This window comes from Bos grunniens, chromosome 11, assembly GCF_055505025.1.
Source record: "Bos grunniens cultivar Pamir isolate PY7600 chromosome 11, Bosgru_T2T1.0, whole genome shotgun sequence".
Classification (NCBI taxonomy): Eukaryota; Metazoa; Chordata; class Mammalia; order Artiodactyla; family Bovidae; genus Bos; species Bos grunniens.
The window spans coordinates 36,953,906-36,972,463 of NC_141175.1; the positions used below are offsets into that span (position 1 = coordinate 36,953,906).

Consider the following 18,558-nt stretch of genomic DNA (forward strand, 5'->3'; position numbering starts at 1 on the left):
GTGTCCTGAATCTTAATGAGGGATGCTGTTGTGCTGTGCTTAGTTGCTCAGTTGTGTCTGACTCTCTGTGACCCCCTGGACTGTACCCCAGCAGGCTCCTCTGTTCATGGAATTCTCCAGGTTAAGAATACTGGAGTGATTTGCCATGCCCTCCTCCAGGGGATCTTCCCAACCCAGGGATTGAACCCAGGTCTCCCACATTGCAGGCAGATTCTTTACCATCTGAGCCACCAGGGAAGTCCAAGAATACTGGAGTGGATGGCCTATCGCTTCTCCAGGGGATCTTCCCGACCCAGGAATTGAACTGGGGTCTCCTGCATTGCAGGCAGATTCTTTACCAGCTGAGCTACCAGGAAAGCCCTAATGAAGGGTAAAGGGAGTTAATCAGTATCCATCTATGTCCAGTTACTTCCCCCTGACAGGAGGGTATACTGTGTGGGCCTGTGAGTGCATGTGTGTTATGCTGGAAACCAGGGTGGGCTCCCTGGAGCAGGCGTCACTCAGGCAGCAGACCTGAGCTCGCCATCAGTCACCATCTCCCATGTGTATGTATCTTTTTGTGACGGTGGCTCAGGGAGAGTCCACTCTTAATATTCAACTGGCAATGACAGGCACCAAAATTTGATTTATATCCATGGTAACGGTCACCCAGGGGAACAGTGAGAAAAAGAGTCTTTTTTCCCATCCTCGTCAAACAGAGCCAGTGCCCAGAGACCATCGGGCTCTCCTTCTGGCTCTCCTTCTTGCTGGCCCCAGCTTGCCTCTGCAGAGAAGATGTGTATGTCTCTTCCTCATCTCTCCCTCCCAGGGAGCCCCGGCTTATGGTTCGAGGCTGCAGATCAGCAGACCTGAAGGCAACAGAACAAGGACCCAGCCTTCCTGCCTCTGAAAACTTCCCTGAAGCCTGGCTCCTCAGGTGCTGCGTGGGAGGCTTGGGGAATCTGTCATACTCCAGATAAGGCTGAATTGCTCAAAAAGCTTGCATTTGTGGCAGCTGATAGTTTTGCCAGCAAAGACTGGTGGTGGTGGAGGGCGCAGGGGAGATGCTTGACGGAACTTTCTGGCGATGGGAAGGCCTCCTCCCTCTCTCTCCTCACTCCTGAGGCTGCTGGCATGTCTTCTCTGAGGTATTTTTGCATGGGAAGGGGTTTTCATCCTCATCTGCTTCTGAAAACTTCTCTGTAGAGAAGTAAGGACGTTCTGGTACTAGATGGAGGGGGAGAGCCACACCCTGACCGATCTGGACAACTTTGTTGAGATCTGATGTGTCTTGATGGGCCCAAGGGGTAGAATATGGTTTGATTTATAAATCTGTTAGTCAGTTGGGCTTAAGTTGTGGGCTGGTTGCTTTGGAAGCTTTGAGACAGATCAGAGCATTGTTTTGTAACTTACGCTCCTTAAGACTGTGGTCCTGAGAAGTAGTTCATGAACAAACGGGTCTATGGTTGTATACATTTGGAAATTGGTTCATACTCTACTCTGTTTTGTTTTTTGACCTCGCTGCTCGGCTTGAGGCAGCTTAGTTCCCCGACCTGGAATCGAACGTTGACTGCCATAGCAGTGAAAGTGCTGACTCTACCACTGGATCCTCAGGAATTTCCCAAGGCGGTTCAGTTGCTAAGTGGTGTCTGACTCTTTTGTCTCCATGGACTGTGGCTCACCAGCCTCCTCTACCCATGGGATTTTCCAGGCAAGAGTACTGGAGTGGTTTGCCATTTCCTTCTCCAAGGGATCTTTCTGACCCAGGTATCAAACCTGGGTCTCCTGCAATGCAGGTGGGTTCTTCACTGTCTGAGCCACCAGGGAAGCCCATAACGGGAATCCATATAGGGCTTTCTCATACTCTATCCCTTTATTGGAACATTACAACTCATAGAACATGTGAAAATGCCCTGAGATGTGGTATATTTAAAGAAACTATTGCAGCATTATCTAAGTTCATGTTTCCTAGACATTCTTTACCAGAATTTTTTTTTTTTTTGCACTCACATTTGTTCCATAAAAGAAACTGGGGAATGGCTGGAATGGAGATTCCCACTGGTCCTAATGCAGGTCTTGCCAATAGCATGATTTCAGAATACAGCTGGAAGGAAACAAGACCTAGCTGAGATGAAGAGGACTGTGTGGCCCATTTCCCCCACATTCCAGAATCACGGAGCCGTAAGTCTTCTTAGTGAGGTTGTTGTTGGAGGTTGGAAAGAATGAAAAATGCCCATTGAACTGAGAAGGTATCCTGAGGAAAAACGAGGCAGGCAGCTCTGTATAATCAATGAATTAGTTTATTACAGGGTAATTTACTGACAGGGTAGATTTGGGCAGACAACTATCTGGAAGCTGCACAATTTGATAGTTAACCTAAGGTAGGGGGTAGGTGCCTGGAAACTGGACATACATTTCTAATCAAGATTTATGACAGGTAACTAGTCTCGTAGGTGCTAGGAAAATATCAGCAAAGTTCCTCATCATTGTTTAGGGACTAACAGAGCGTAGAGTCCACCTGGTTCTAATGATTATTAAACATTATCTATTAATTACAAAACTTCTGCCAACAGTGAAGTAATTTACTGCTCAGTGCAGTCTTGGGAAGGGTCAGTGGAAGGACAGGAGGAACTGAATGGACCCAAGACGGTGTCAGTTCAGTTACACTCACAGCTAATGGATTGGGGAATGGGAGGCTGGCTGGGAGAGCCTGGAAGAGGGCTGTCTGCGTTCTCCTCACACAGGCCTAAGGTTAGAGACTTCACTGCCTCCTGCGGGATCCATTTGTGAGCTTGTTAGGAAGCTCACCTTCCTGTCCATAAGTAGTGTCCCAGCCCCTGGAGTCATGGAGCTGAGCCCAATCCACTGTGGATTGTTATCCCTTCAGTCTGGAGAAGGGAATGTCTACCCACTCCAGTGTTCTTGCCTGGAGAATTCCATGGACAGAGGAGGCTGGTGGACTACAGTCCATGGGGTCACACAGAGTCGGACACGACTGAGCAACTAACACACACATGCATCCCATCAGTGGCTCAGTGGAGCCCTCACATTCCTCTCTGAGGTCTTTTTTCCTATGTCTTCTGTGTTGCTTATGTAATGTGGTCTAGAGCTCCTCACGGTCATGTTTTCATTCCTCTAGATAGGCTGCTGCTGCTGCTAAGTCACTTTAGTCGTGTCCGACTCTATGCGACCCCATTAGATGGCAGCCCACCAGGCTCTGCTGTCCCTGGGATTCTCCAGGCAAGAACACAGGAGTGGGTCTAGATAGGCTGTGCTTGGCTAATATCCTTGCACAGTGTGGTGAGGAGGAGTAGATCTGAACACAGACTGAGCATTTTCTTCAGAGCAGCACCTGCCCCCAGTCTTTGGCCCAGAAAGGTCAAGTCTGGTCTTACCTACTTGCCTCTCTTGTCCGGTGGCAACTCTTATGTGTTGGGGAAAGGTCCTTTGATTAGCCTGTCCATGCCACACAGGTCCACAATAGGAATATGATATGTGTTCATGTGGGTTAATAGGTCTTGCCCCAGTGAGAAGGGTTGGCTGAGGTTTTCTATTTAGTCATTACATTCTCCTCAGCATGAGTGTCTTTGGATAGGAAGTCTCAGTAAGCCAGTTGCCTTATCAGTTAGGATTCTGTCCATGTCAAATGATAGAAAACTCTCCTCAAAATGCCTTAAACAATTAAGACCTTTACAAGCACACTAGCCAGCATTTAGCTGTAGCCTGTGTGTGCTAAGTCACTTCAATACTGTCCAACTTTTTTGCGACCTTATGGACTGTAGTCCGCCAGGCTCCTCTGTCCATGGGATTCTCCAAGCAAGAATACTGGAGTGGGTTGCCATGCCCTCCTCCAGGGGATCTTCCCAACCCAGGGATCGAACCTGCATCTCTTAAATCTCCTGCATTGGCAAGTGTGTTCTTTACCACTAGCGCCACATGGGAAGCCCCAGCAGCAGCCTAAAATGCCTCAAATATGCTCTTTCATTTTGTTTCTTGTCAAGAGTTTTAATTTCTTATATTTACCTATAATCTCACTCTCTCTCTCTTTTTTTTTTTTTGACATTGGATATGGCAATGACGGGGCTTCCCAGGTGGCACTAGTGGTAAAGAACCCACCTGCCAATGCAGGAGATGTAAGAAATGTAGATTCCATGCTTGGGGTGGGGAAGATCCCCTGGAGGAGGGCATGACAACCCACTCCATGACTGTGGTATGTTTTGAAGCAGATTTTTTTGGGTTTATTTTGTTTGGAATTGGATCAACTTCTTGAATCTCTAGATTAATGTCTTTCACTAAATTTGAGAAGTTTTCAGCCATTATTTCTTTGAGTATTCTTTCAGCCCCACACTTTTTCTTCTTCAGCCAACAGTACAAATGTTACATCTTTGGTGTAATCCCCCAGGTCCCTGAAACTCTGTTCATTTCCTTTCAGTTTATTTTTTCTCTGTTGTTTATATTGGATAATTTCTGTTACTCTATCTTTAATTTTACTGATTATTTCCTCTGCCAGTCATATTTACATTGTGTTGTTTATTTCAGTTGTATTTTTCAGCTCTAAATTTCTAGATGGCTCTTCTTTATATCTTATATTTCTTGGCTGAGACTTTCTATTTTTTAATGTGTTTTAAGCATGTTTATAATTGCTCATCAAAGCAATTGATGCTGCTAAAAATCCTTGTTAGACAATCCCAATATCCATATCATCTTGTTCCTTCATTGATTGTCTTTTCTCATTTAAGTTGAGATTTTCCTTGTAGGTATGATGAGTAATTTTCAGTTTTATCCTGGACATTGGGTGTTGAGTGTTATGTTGGGAGACTCTAGATCATATTTGCCCTTTCTTTGCAAGCAGTTACCCTGTTTAGGTGAAGCCCACAGACCCAAGTAGGGATTGATGTTCAGTTTCCCACTGGATCCCACTCACACCATCCCAGTAAAAGCAGGTTACCGCCTCACACTGCCAAGCCTTGTCTCATTGCCAGTGAATGGAGATGGAAGTTCCATTTTCTACTGGACCCTGCTTGGTGGAGGCTTAAAAAGAAAGAAGCAGTTTAATTCATTTTGCAAATTGAGCCTAGGCATTCTCCTCCATGGGGTCCCCAGGGGGGCCTTGTCCCAAGTGGTCCATGTGACCTAACCTTTCTGAGTGGCTAGGACAGTGTTAGTTTTTAAAAAGGCAGTGCCAACCAAGGGGTAGAATCCCCTCCCCCCATCTGCCACCCAAAATGTGGTGCCCAGAGTGGTCTGTAGCCTGGAGATAACAGTCCCCATGCCTGCTCCTGGGAAAAGCTGTTAACACTGCAGGGAAAGGGAACTCCATCCCCCTAACCATCCCCTCCCCTCCACACTGTCACTCCCACCGTGTATTTTGAGTGTCTGCTGTGCACTCTGGCTGGTGCTGTTTCTAGGGAATCTTAAGACCTGAACTGTGCTGTCAAGGAGCTCACAGCCTACTGTGTGTGGGAGTGTGTGTTTGTGTGTGTGTGTATGTATCTGAGTGCACGCCCAGGTAAAGGGAAAGTGAAAAGTGAAAGTGTTAGTCACTCAGTTGTGTCCAACTCTTGCGACCCTATGGACTGTAGCCCACCAGGCTCCTCTGTCCATGGGATTCTCCAGGCAAGAACACTGAGTGGGTTGCCATGCTCTTCTCCAGGGGAGTCTTCTCAACCCGGGATCGAACCTGGGTCTCCCGCGTGGCAGGTACAGGTGGACAATTACAGCTCGGTGTGCTGTGTGGAGCCACAACATGATTAAAGAAGCAGAGGAGGCCCTGGAGAGTCAGGGAGGGATCCCCAAAGAAGGGTGACCAGGGGTGGTCTGTGTATGTAGAGGTGTGGGAAGGGCCTTCCAGGTGGAGGGAACAGCATGAGCAGAAGCCAAGAGTAAGGAAGATAGTGGGCACTTGCACCCTCAGTGAAGTCCCTGCTGAGAGCCCAGCTGTGTATAGAGAAGCCTCTTTGTATATGTAAACCAGGGAATCTAATACTTTACAATGGAACATATAGTCTGGGCACTGCTGGACAGAGGCAGTCTAATTTATTTTACAAATCAACAAGGACCAGGAGGACCTCAGTGACATTGTTATTGAGGGAATAGGGTCAACGTGTAATCATCTTCCATTGAGAAAATTCATCAGCATGGGAAATTACAGAGTGTAAGTTTCTGCTATCTTGAGCTGCTTTCTGGGTAGACAAGGGCTGTCCTCTGTGGATGTGGTGGGGACGACTTCTCTGGTATTTTCAAGAGCCCTTCTCCTGGCTTGTGATCCTGCATGGTCGGTTAGTCCATTTAATTCATTCATGTCAAGTGTTTATTCAGTGCTTTCTGGGTAGTCTGGGCCTTGTGCCCTGAGCTGAGTGTTTGTAAATAATCACTCATAACCTTTGTTTTCAGGGAGCTTGCAGAAGGTGGAGGGACACAGACATGGATTCATCAAGCTCAGCAAAGAGTGCGATGATAGGAACATGGGGACTGGTTGGAGACAGAAGCATCCTCGAGTTGGGTGATCGGAGCAAAGTGTCAAGAGGGTTTATGCAGGTGCAGGCAGGATATGGAAAAACTGCAGGGTGGTACAGCAGCTTGCTGGTCACACTGGGAACCTCCATCACTCATGGACATGAAAGGAATAGTTGTAAGTCCTCCAAGACAAAGAGGCTACCTGGCAGGAGCCAGGACTTTCATGTGAACAGCAGGACTGTGTGGAGGAAGTGGGGGAAGCCAAACCTTGGCCCCTCTTCTCTCGCCTCCATTAGCTAAACCCGAGGGAACCAGAAGGCAAGAGGGCCTGTTGATATAGCCCAGAGAGGTGGGCCTCCATCTGCTGATGGGCACAGAGCAGAGTTGGGGGGAGGGAGCACAGAGCAGAGTTGGGGGGAGGGGAGCACAGAGCAGGGTGGTGCGGGGGGAGGGAGCACAGGGCAGAGTTGGGGGGAGGGAGCACAGAACAGGGTTGGGGGGAAGGAGCACAGAGCAGGGTTGGGGGGAAGGGGCACAGAGCAGGGTTGGGGGAGGGAGCACAGAGCAGGGTGGGGGGAAGGAGCACAGAGCAGGGTTGGGGGGAAGGGGCACAAAGCAGGGTTGGGGGAGGGAGGACAAAGCAGGGTGGAGGGGAGGGAGCACAGAGCAGAGTTGCGGGGAGGGAGCACAGAAAAGGGTTGGGGGGAGGGAGCACAGCATAAAGTGAGGGGAGGGAAGCAGAGATGTGCTGCTCTCAGACTTTTGCAGGGAGCACAGGGGAGGCTTCCCTTTGGAGAGGATGTTTGCGCTCCATGTTAGTCTCCTGGGCATGCCGTAACAAAGCACCACACACTGGGTGTTTCGGAACAGCAGTAATGTCCTGTCCCCAGCGCTGGAAGCTAGAAGTCCAAAATCAGCTGTTGGCAGGGCCCGTTGCCACTGAAGGTGCTGGGGAAGGAAGTTCCAGGCTGCTCTCCCGGTTCGTTCGTGGTAGTTGCTTGGTTGTGGCAGCATCACTCTAGTCTTCACATGGTAGTCTCCCTGTGTGTGTGTCCAAAGTCCCGCTTTTTATAAGGACACAAGTCATGTTGATTCGGGGGTCCACCCCTTAATTTAGTTAATTACATCTCAAATACAGTTTCATTCTAAGTTCTTGGAGGCCAGTACTAAAACATACGAAATTTTAGGAGATTCAGATCAACTCATCACAACCTGTGTCTTGAAAGATGGGTAGGAATTCACCAGGCAGACAAGTACATGTGTATGTGTGTATGTGTGTATGTGTGTGTCCTGAAAGTTGGGTAGGGATTCAATAAGCAGACAAAAGATGGGTAGGGATTCACCAGGCAGACAAGTACATGTGTGTGTGTGTTTGTGTGTGTGTGTGTGTGTGTCTTGAAAGATGGATAAGGATTCACCAGGCAGACAAACACACACACGTGTGTGTGTGTGTGTGTGTGTGGTGGGGCTGGGGGTAGAGCTATGACTTAAGAGGCCTAAGAGCCACGCATCTGGGGCCTGTGAGCACTCGCACTTGAAGGTGGCTTTGGAGGCCCTGTGATCTGGTCTCTCCTCCCTCCACACCTTCCCTGCAAGCTCCCACCCGCTTGGATTCCTCCAGACCCTCTGCCCTGGCTAGCAAGTCTCTCTAGAGCATCTGCCTGCATCTGTGGGGATTGATGCTTAAATAACTTGGGGGCTTCTTTAAGAAAGAAGATAAAATTAGATACGAAAGTCAGTGAGGAGCAGAAAGGAGAGAGCCGGGACCAGGTTGGAGGGGCTTGTTGGCCGTGGTGTTGAGTGTGGCCTTTACCCCAAGGACACTGGGAGCCATGAGAGGTGTCCAGCTGGGGGAGCAACCATCGGACCTGTATTTCAGAACCTCTGACTCTTACTGTGATGTGAGGATGAGTTTGGGAGGAAATACAGCCACCCCCTCCCCCCAACCCCTGGTGGAGTGAAGGGGCACAGAGGCTGGCCTCCTCTTGTCTCCTAGATGTGGGACATGGGCGAGGGCTTACCATGCTGGGTCTCAGCTTCCCCATCTGTTTCCCATCTTCATGCCAGTTTCTTCGTGCCTTCCAACCTTTCTTCGTGGATCCAGTGCAAAGCGGAGTTAAGTCTCTCCCCACTTCTTGCAGCCATTGGTCCTGGTTTTGAGGATGTGCTTCCTTCCTGGGGCCTCTGCTGGAAGGAGATCAGAAGTTCTGTTCCATTGACCAGCTTGCCTCCTGAGGGGCCATGGTGAAGGTCTCCCCCTGAGGCCCAGCAGGCCTGTGGGCTTAGAGCCAGTGTCTGCCACAGGGGATCTTGTTCCTGGTACTCACTGCCTGGTCCTCCTTGGCCCTCCTGGAGCTTGGTTACTGCCAGCTGCTCTTCCCAGGGCCTCAGGAGAGTCCCCTACTGGCCCAACCTCAGTGATGTCTGTGAGAAGAGGAGAGAAGCCCTGGAAAGGGCCAGGAAGGCTGGGAGTGGGTGCAAGTGACAAGTCTTGTGTATGTCGATTCAATTGCCAGGCCTCCTGGATGTGTGAACAGCCTCCAGCCAACCCTCTCTGCTCTGTATTTCACATGCCTGCTGATTCTTCTGTAAAGAATGCGGGCGAGGGATCTGCCTGGGAAGATTCTTAGCATCTTTGGGTGAGTGGCTCTTTGCACGGCTGCGTAAAGTCAGTGAGGCCTCTTGGATGGTGAAGGTAAGAGGGAGTAGCATGAGGGGCAGGAGCAATTGTCCTTCCAGGTGGGAGATGCCAGCCCGGGATTTCTGTTCACTGGCCTGGACTCAGTGAGGATGTATACATGGGCTTCTAGGATTCATGTTTCCAAAAGTTGGAGCAGTAGAATCTGATTTGGGAGAAGGCCATAAGTGCTTCCTGCTATGCAAATATTTTAGTGATGGAGGGCCACGATGGGCTAGACAGACAGGGTGTTACACGCACCTGTTTAATTCTTACAGCAACCCTAACAAGTCATACTGTTAATATACCCACTTTCTAGATGAGGAAACTGAGAGTGAGAAAGGTTAAGTACTGGCCAGAGGTCATACAGCTGGAAGATGCAGAATCAGGATGCAAACTCAACTCTGCCTGCTGCCAAGGCCTGGATGTTTATACCACCTGCCCTGCAGCCTCTAAAAGTGTCTTGACAGTTGAAGCAGAATTGGGCCCAGAGGCCAACTGAGGCCAAACTAGGGGTTATTTGCCTTGGAGTCCCCACCCCAGGCCTGCCGTGCTGGCCCTTGTTTGGGTTACCACGAGCTTTCTCAGGCAGCCCCACAGGACAGGCTGGCCACTTGGGAGTGCCCAGACCCGGGCAAGCCCTGGAGGAAACAATGCTGTGGGGAAATGTCTCCTGGCTCCCTCTACCCCACACAGGGAGCAGCGGTTGCTATGCAGCCTTGTTTGTTCAAGGCCAGCCAGACGACGGGCAGGAGCGTGCCAGCAGCAGGGCCAGTGGCTGCCCCCAGCACCTGCCCAGACGAGAGGCCCGCAGCCCAGAGCTGCAAGGCTGGGCCAGGGCCAGGGCAGGCCAGGTGTGAGGCTGCCCTGTCTTCACCTCCCTGGACCCACGGCAGCATCATCTGCAGAGAGACCGTGGGACCTGGATTCCTCTGGTGGCAGGGGTCTGGCCTCTGGATGAAGAGGTGACAGGTGATGTGTCCACCAAGCTGTGGGTGCGGGGATGGGAAGGGAGGGTGAGTCAGGGTGCTTTAAGTCCTTGGTGGGTTGTCAAGGAGCTGATCTGGAGCAAGGACAAGGGTGCGGTAAGAGGAGGGATACCCAGCCGTGATGGAGTCTGAGTCACTGCCGGAGTGCCTTCGCCTCTCTGGGCCTTGCTGCATCAACTTTGCATGGGGAGGTTGGGTCCCTGCTCTCTGAGTGGAGACCCAGGAAGGAGGAGCTGTCCCGGGCTGTCCCCTCTCCGGCCAAAGCCTCTGCCAGAGCTGGGGGTCAACACTGCATGGTTCAGGCGCCCATTCAGCTGAGGCTTCCAGGGAGAGGGACGTGGGTGGATGTGCATGCTATAAAGAATGTTAAGGGTACAGGGAACTCATGTGAAATGGAAGTCTTGGAAGGGTTCTGGATTTGAATTCTGGCTTTACTTCTTACCTTCTGTGTGGACTTAAGCTCCTTCCTCTCTGAGCCTCAGTTTCCTCACCTGTGAAGTAGGGGTTAAATAATACCTCCCTTGGCACTGCTTGTGAGGCATGGAGACCATAAGCCCCTGTGCTAGACAGAGGCCACTTCTCTTCATGCTGTTAGTATTGGAGAGATGACCCTGTTCCTTACCAGAACAGACTTCAGCTTCCTGAAACTGAGGTTTTGCCAGCCAGCCCTCCTGGACAAGGGCCCATGCTGGCCCAGGGGCCTCAGGAGGCTGATATGTCCTCGGGAGCACTGGGAAGGCTGGGGAGGACCGTGCTTGGTGGGTGGGTCACTGAGGTTGGTCTCTGAGCATGGGGTGCTGGCTCCAGGCGGGTGGGCAGGGCAAGTCATCTGGCTGGCCCTGAGCCCACCAAGCCTGCACTGCTCTCCACCACATCCTGGGAGGATGGAGCCTGCAGCTCCCCAACCCCAGGCTTGCTGGATCCCAGGACTGGCTCTGTTTCAGCCCCTGGAGGCTTGCTCTGACAGATTTGAAGGAAGAGCATGTAGTGGGAGCGAGGGACACCGAGACGTCAGGCTGGGCTCTGGAGAGACTTGCCTCTGAAGGCCTCCCAGTGCCCCTAGGGCCACCGCAGAGGCCCCGGACACTGCTCAACAAGTGTGGATACTTAGAAGTTGATTACTGTATGCTGATAGAGGAATGTATAGAACTCACAGTTTTGAAGAGTGAATGTCTGTGTAGCCACCACCACCAGGTCAGGAAACGGACATCCAGGCAGGACCCTAGAACCGTCCCCCATGGAGGTCTTCCTTGTCACAGCCGCCTCCCTCCCCACAGGGTCAGTCATATCCCCATTTTCCCTTGTTTTGCCATAAGGTTTTCCCATCTATGTATGTTTTTCTAAATGCTCAATTTAACCTTGTCTTCGATTGAACTTCCTATACGCAGAATTGCTCTCTCTGTGTCTTCTGTGTTTGACTTCTTTCACTAAACATTACTCTGTGCAGTTGTCCTTGGTGTTGAGTAGAGATCCGGTTTGTTCATTTCCATTGTCATGGAATATTCCACGGCGTAAATACACCACGACTTATGTCTCTGTTTTCCTGTGGGGCGTTGAGATGATTTCCAGATTTTGTGTGTATCATCAGAACTGCTGTGAACATTCTCCTCCTTCTTCCTTAGTTCACGCATGCGAGGTTTGCTCTAGGGTAGACGCCTAGGATGAAATTGCTGGGCATAGGGTTTGCATGCCTTTCCCTAGCGGTTGACCCATTTATGCCTCACCCACCACATATGCTCTGCGTCTCTTCAACACTTAGTACCATCTACAATTTTAATTTTTGGCAACCTTTGCAGATGGGTAGTAGCATCTCATTCTGACGTTAATTTGCATTTCTGTGATGATGAGGAAATGAACACCTGCCCTCGCCTTTCTTCCTCCTCACTTTCCTTCCTTTTTGGTGCTACCATCCACCCGGATCTCTCTCTTAGCTCCCGCCTCCCCCACACTCTGCTCAGGTTCCTGACTTCCCTTTTTCTCTCTGTCCTCCTGCCCCTCTCCCCACTATCTTCTCATCCTGCTTCTTGGAAAACCAATCTCTCATGTGCATTATTTCTCCATCACTGATCTTTGAGCTGCTGACCTGGGCTCCAGAGGAGCTGTCTAGAGGTCTGAGATATTCACTTTGTCTCTGCTTCTAAATCTCTGCTTCTTGGTCCAACTCACATCCCTTCTTGGGCCTTGGATTTCCCTTCACTTAAACAAAGACAGAAAAAACAACGACCTTCTGAAGAAGCCGTTTCGATTTCCCAGGATAACCTGGCCTAGACGCTGGAGAGGCACGTGGAAGACTCTAGCTCTTGGTCAAGAAGAGTTGAGCTTCTCCTGGGGGCACTGGGAGAAGGACAGAGTGTTGCTCTGGTGTCAGCTGAGGTTCTTACAGGGAAATGGTTGTCAAGGGCGCTTTCCTGGAATGTGACAGACACTTAGATGCTGGGCATGGTCAGAACTAACTTTGCTGAGACTACGATGGGAAAAGATGTATTATTTCTTCCCAGTCTCTTCTGAGCCTCTGGTACCTGTAAGTGTTCGCAGACTACAATTTAAAGCTGGGAGCTCCAGCTACTGGGCAGGGATCTCTGAACAGCCAAACCATATACAGAAAGCGTTCTGGGGACAGTAGACCAGAATTTAAGACTCCAGAACTATGATCAAGCTCTCGGATGACTCGTTCCTGAAAGTGGGACTCTTAGGGTGGGCTGCAGGCTTCCAGGTCTAGCTGCATAATTTCAGGAAGAATTTGATTCAAGTAGCACTGAGTCCCACTAAGGAATTCAGACCCTGGGGAGGCACTGTCATGGCTCTGACCAGGCTTTGCACTGCTGAGTGACCGTTTTGAGAGGGCTCAGTAGAAGACTGGAAAAGGCACCTTTCTTCCCAGCCCTGCTCAGGGCCTTGCCAGCTAGGGGCTAGAATGATGCCTGCAGGTAGGCAGTGGTAGGCAGTGGCTCTTGACATTCCTGGGTATGTCATACAGCCTTTCATGAGCCCCTCTTTTAAGAGCCAGGAGAGTAGCTGACCTCTAAGATTTCCTCGCAGCTTGAAATTTAGTGGCAGGAGAAGCAAGTAAAGACACATCCTATTCCCACAGCGCGAAACTTCATTGAATTAACTAGGACAGGTTTTGATCTCTAATTTACATTTCCATTAACATTATATACAAGAGTGGGGAAAGGCTCAGAATATTCTGGATTTTATAAATTTATGGATATGTTACATACCTATTGTTCCCAGGACTGCCACTTGTTCCTCTGGTACTTTTGTATGAGTTAGAAAAAGATGCCTCTTTAAGACATTTGGAGCTTCCCTGGTGGCTCAGATGGTAAAGAATCTGCCTGCAATGCAGGAGAAGTGGGTTCAAGCCCTGGGTCAGGAAGATCCCCTGGAGAAGGGAATGGTGACCCACTCCAGTATTCTTGCCTGGAGAATTCCAAGGACAGAGGAGTCCAGTGGGCTATAATCCACGAGGTTACAAAGAATCAGACATGACTGAGTGACTAACATTCACTTTCCACTTTCACATAAGATGTTTTACTTTTATTCATCAGAGAAAGGCTATAATAAATGTGCAGATCTGTAGCATCTGCAGTGTGAATGGTGTCTCCCCTTAACTATGATGCTCTTGTGCAGTGTCCAACCTGAACAATCAGACAGGGCAGCCCTGCCTCTCTCCTACCTTCATTGTTTTTCAAATACAGCCTAAGTAAAACTTTCTCTCATATGTAGGCTTTCTCATATCTTTGAGACCAATGATTCTTATATCAGAATTCCTGGGGAAGGTGTAGGGAGCTCTTTCATATGTCACAGACCTAGACATACAGGCAGCTGTCCTCTTCCTCTCTTTCACTCATCCCCCCAAAACACACACTGAGCTTTACAAGTTGAAGACCACAATCCTCAGCTGTGTTGGGGCATAAAAATGGTTGAGAAGTACTGCTTTGGGCTCCTGACCATGAGATTCACCCTGTCCCAGGAGGTCACTGAGATGTAGGCGTGTCCTACCCCAGCCTACCCACTGCCTCCTGCTCACCCCACGAAACTCATGCAACAGACGGACATTCTGTTGCTTTAAGTGGTGCTTCCGCTTTGCCACCCAGCCTGAGCCAGGCCTCTTTAATTTTTATTTATCTTATAATTTATCTTTGTCTGTGTTGGGTCTTCATTGCTGGGCACGGGCTTTCTCTAGTTGCAGACAGCAACTCTTCACTGCAGTGTGCAGGCTTCTCGTTTCGGTGTCTTGCCTATCGCGGAGCATAGGTTCTGGCGTATGGGCTCAGTAGTTGTGGAGCACAGGCTTAGATGCTCAGCAGCTTGTGGGATCTTCCTGGACCACAGCTTGTGAAATCTTCCTGGACCAGGGATTGAACCCATATGCCCTGCACTGGCAGGCAGAGTCCTAATCACTGGACCATCAGGGAAGCCCAGCCAGGGCTCTTAGCTTCTAGCCTCAAAGACTTTCAAAAAGGGCATTTCCCGCTCCTTGAATGTCTGATTGCCTGCAGTAAAATTGTTATTAAGCAAACAATAATGTTAATAGCCACTGTTTATTGAGTAGTCCCTAGGGCCCAGACACAGTGTTACGTGCTTGTCCTATTTTATTGAATACTGTCAATAACCGTGTGAGAGTGTTATTTCCATTACAGTTATGTGCGTGCTCAGCAAAGTTTAGTCACATGAAGTCACACAGCTAAATGGAATTTAATTCAAGTCTGTTGACTCCTAAGCGTCCTCTCTGGAGTACTGTGTACCACCACCTCCAAGAGCAGAGGACTTCAGCCCTGCTGCTTCCGCTTAGTTGCTCTGTGGCCTTGATAGTTACTAACTTTTTTTTTTAATGAATTTTTTTTTCTATTCCAAATTGTGTGTGTGCATGCTTAGTCACCAAGTCATGTCTGACTCTTTGTGACCCCATGGACAGAGAAGCCTGGCAGGCTACAGTAACCAAGTGAAGGAAACTAAGATTTCTTACTTCCGTGTTGATATGTGCCAAGAACTGGGCTGCATGGTGCTAAATATTATGCCACTTCACTTTCTAAATCCAATAACAAGGCAGATATTATTGTCCTCGTTGTATAGAAGTGACTATGGAGAAGAAAATGGCAACCCAGTCCAGTATTCTTGCCTGGAGAATCCCATGGATTGCCATTTCCTTCTCCATAGTCACTCAACTAAGTCTCAATCTTCTTATCTATACAATGAGGACAGTGCTTGGCACATATCAACATGGAAGTAAGAAATCTTAGTTTCCTTCACTTAGTTACTTCTCAGTAAAGATGTGCTTTAATTTTGATTTCTTCATTCATTCATGATACAAGCAGTTATTAAGAGTTATTACTGGGATGTCCCTGGTGGCCCAATGGCCAAGGCTCCAAACTCCCAATGCAGGGGGTCCAGGTTTGAGCCCTGGTTGGGGAACTAGATCCCACATGCCGCAGCTAAGAGTTCACATACCACACCTAAAGAACCCGTGCATTGCAACTAAGACTGAGAACAGCCAAATAAATACATTCAAAAAAGAGTTATTACTATGTGCCAGGTACTGGGTTGGACATTTGTCTGCATTTCTGAAAATCCCCATGGGCCTACACCTGATACTGTCTGGAGGACAGAAGGGATATAGGAGTCTTGATCTCACCTGATCCCATGACAGCAGGAGAGCCAGTGGGTGCAGCTCCAGAGCTGGCGGAGGGGCGCAGAGAAGGAGCAGTTAAGGTGGGGGTGCCGTCTCATCTGGGCATTGCCTTCCTGCTGGCCCATGTGCCAGTCATAGCTTGAGGCAGTGGTGGGGAGCGGGGTGCCCTGAGATGCCTCTCACAGAAGGTCTGGTGAGTGTGGGTATCCATCTCCTGGTTCTGGGTGGCAGGAGGCTCTAGGGATTCCCAGCTCCAGGAGTGGCTGAGTCCTTATCTGGAAGTTGAGAGTCACTGAGGAAATCAGCTTTGCCTCAGGCTAACAGAGATGGAGGCATCCGGCTGGGGCAAGGGTGGGAAAAGGAACAAATTTTTTTTTTTTTTCCTGGGGTCAAAATACGTCATATTCCAGGGCTTCACTGCTCTCGTGCTCTGCGGCCTAACCTCCTATTTCATGGATGATATCAAAGCCTTCCTGCCCGTTCCCTCTGGACTCCCCTCCGCTGCCTCCCTTCACATCCAGGGACCTGACCATGCCTAAGCCAATCCCCCTCCGTCCCTCCACCTCACCTCCCATCCAGGTAGCTCTGGGATCCTGCTCCATCAGTTCCCCAGCCTCCCTTCACATCTACAGCCTTTCCCTTCTTCTGGCTCTTTTTCCTTCTCTTTTGCACATGCTCCAGTAGTTCCTATCCTTAAAAGAGATACAGAGAACAAGCACCAACTTCACCCACCTTCGCTCCTCCCCAGCTGCCACCCACGCTCTCTCTTCTTTCCAGCAGCTCTGAAGAGTAATCCCTACCCATTGTCTCCTTGACATTCCACACACTTCTCAACAGCAGCTGCCTGTGATCTCCAGGTCCCCCAGGCACAGAAGCTGCTATAAGTAACCTGGTTGATGTCCTCAGGGCCACATCAATGGGCTTTTCTCACTCCTTACCCCTCCCGACTTTTTTGCTGTGTGGACACTTCTGCTTATTCTCTGCTCTCTGGGTTTTCCTGGTACCCACTCTCTACCTCCCTGAGTGTCCTCGCTCTGGCTCTCCTCTCTCATTGTCAGGGCTTCCTGGTTCCAGGACCTTTCCAGAGTCTTAGATGGTAATACTATAGAAATGAATATTGCTTCCACAAGACTCTTTTTTTTTCTTCTAATCCACGCCCCCCCCTTTTTTTTTTTGCCATGCCATGTAACTGGCAGGATCTTAGTTCCCCAACCAGGGATTGAACCCAGGCCACCTGCAGTGAAAGCACCAAGTCCTAACCACTGGACAGACAGGAAATTCCTGCACAAGACTCTCAGGCAAGCAAAGCTTTTCATTGAAAGAGATAGTTTATGCTCAAGGTAGAAGGTGGGGAAAAGGGGCCAGCTCAATGGGTGAGTTGCTTTTATAAAAAAAAAAAAGAGAGGGCTGGTCTCATGAGCACTGGTAATTTCCAGAAATAGTCAAACATCTTTGATCAGCAGTGGGTGGCTATCAGGAATAGGGAGTGTTTCTGTGGGGGAAAGGTTGGCATGAGAATTTTCTGCAAGAAAGCACAGGGACAGATAAGGTTGAAATTGACAGTTGAGCTTCTTGTCTTGTGGCCACTAGATATGCCAGGCATTTGTTCTCTAGCTTGTAGGGCTTGTTTTGCCCAAGGCTGTTCCCGGGTCCTGATTCCAAGATGGTTGTACTCTTGCCTGTCTTGTTCCTACTGACAACATCTGCTCTCATGGCTTCAATCGCTGTCTGATTCTCAGGGGTTTCCTGGCCTGTGTCTCCAGCCCAGATCACCCTTTCTTGAGTCTCAAACCAACTTTCTGGATGCCTTTACCTGGGGGCCCTGGAGAAGCCACAAACCAACCTGTCCAAACCAGGACTAAGGGTCTCTCCCAGGTTGGCACCTGCTACTGTGTTCACCATCTCAGCAGCAGAGGCACCCTGTGCTCTGGCTCTCTCTTCAGATCCCTAGACTGGGCTAGACTCTCCCAGCCCTCCTATCCTCATCAGTCTCTCTGTCTTGCTGATGTGGCTCCTGCTTCTTTCTCAGATCTGACCCTGTTCTCCCATTTGAACCACCTCTGCCCAAAATCACACTCTTCTCTTCTCTCTCCAGAGTTATTTCCACAACCTCCTGGCCTGTCCACTTACATCTGTCTGCCAGCTGCCGTGAGGTTCATACATTACAATATGTATGTAGAATACATACAGTACAGTATGATGCCACGGAGTATTGATTGCTTACTAGGGGCCAGACTCAGTACTGAGTAATTTTGTGTTTTATTGAATGTATTATTGAAGTAGGGTAGGCAATATCTCTATTTTTGCAGTTAAGGAAACTTTGGCTCAGAGAAGTTTGGCAACAGGTCTGTGGTCACACATCTCACAGGTGTTGGAATTTAATCTCATTCACCTTTGGATTTTAGTTCCTCACATACAGCTCAATGAGTGAGCAGATCTCAGACTTTCAGTGATAGGCCGAACTCAGGAGGTCAGAGTCCAGGGGGTCACCTGAGAACATACAGAGTTTTCCCTGGAAGGCTATGGGGTAGGCTACCTCCTGTGGGGGGAGGGAACAGGGTATGTATGGGAGTGGAGGTGTGGGTGGGTGATTATTTTCAGGGGACACCTGGGGTACAGGCAGGGATCAGATCTAAACTCTGACATTAGAGGCAAATCTTGGTTAAGTCACGTATCTTTTCTGTACCTAGTCCAGAGGCTGAGCTAGTGTCTCTGCTTGGGTCCTAAAATTTTGTCAAAAACTTCCTTCCCTTGGAAAGTTCGTCCTGGGTCCCCATTGAGGGGTCTGCATGAAAAAAAAGGTTAGATGATGTCATTTCTCAGCT

At 49.4% G+C, this 18,558-nt stretch overlaps 1 protein-coding gene and 1 long non-coding RNA gene across 2 annotated transcripts in view; one reads left to right on the forward strand and one right to left on the reverse strand.

Moving 5' to 3' along the window:
* Positions 1–5,993: 5,993 nt before the first annotated feature.
* Positions 5,994–8,622, reverse strand: LOC147362935 (uncharacterized). The gene is made up of 2 exons (XR_015136615.1): positions 8,457–8,622; positions 5,994–7,476 (listed from the first exon to the last, which is right to left on the reverse strand). It is a non-coding gene; the product is annotated as an uncharacterized LOC147362935 (long non-coding RNA).
* A 1,325-nt stretch (positions 8,623–9,947) lies between these two features.
* Positions 9,948–18,558, forward strand: part of TOGARAM2 (TOG array regulator of axonemal microtubules 2) — a 59,114-nt gene continuing 50,503 nt past the window's right edge. The window contains exon 1 of the mRNA XM_086326142.1: positions 9,948–10,084. The gene's annotated coding sequence lies outside the window, so the exon portion shown is untranslated. The remainder of the gene's footprint in view (positions 10,085–18,558) is intronic.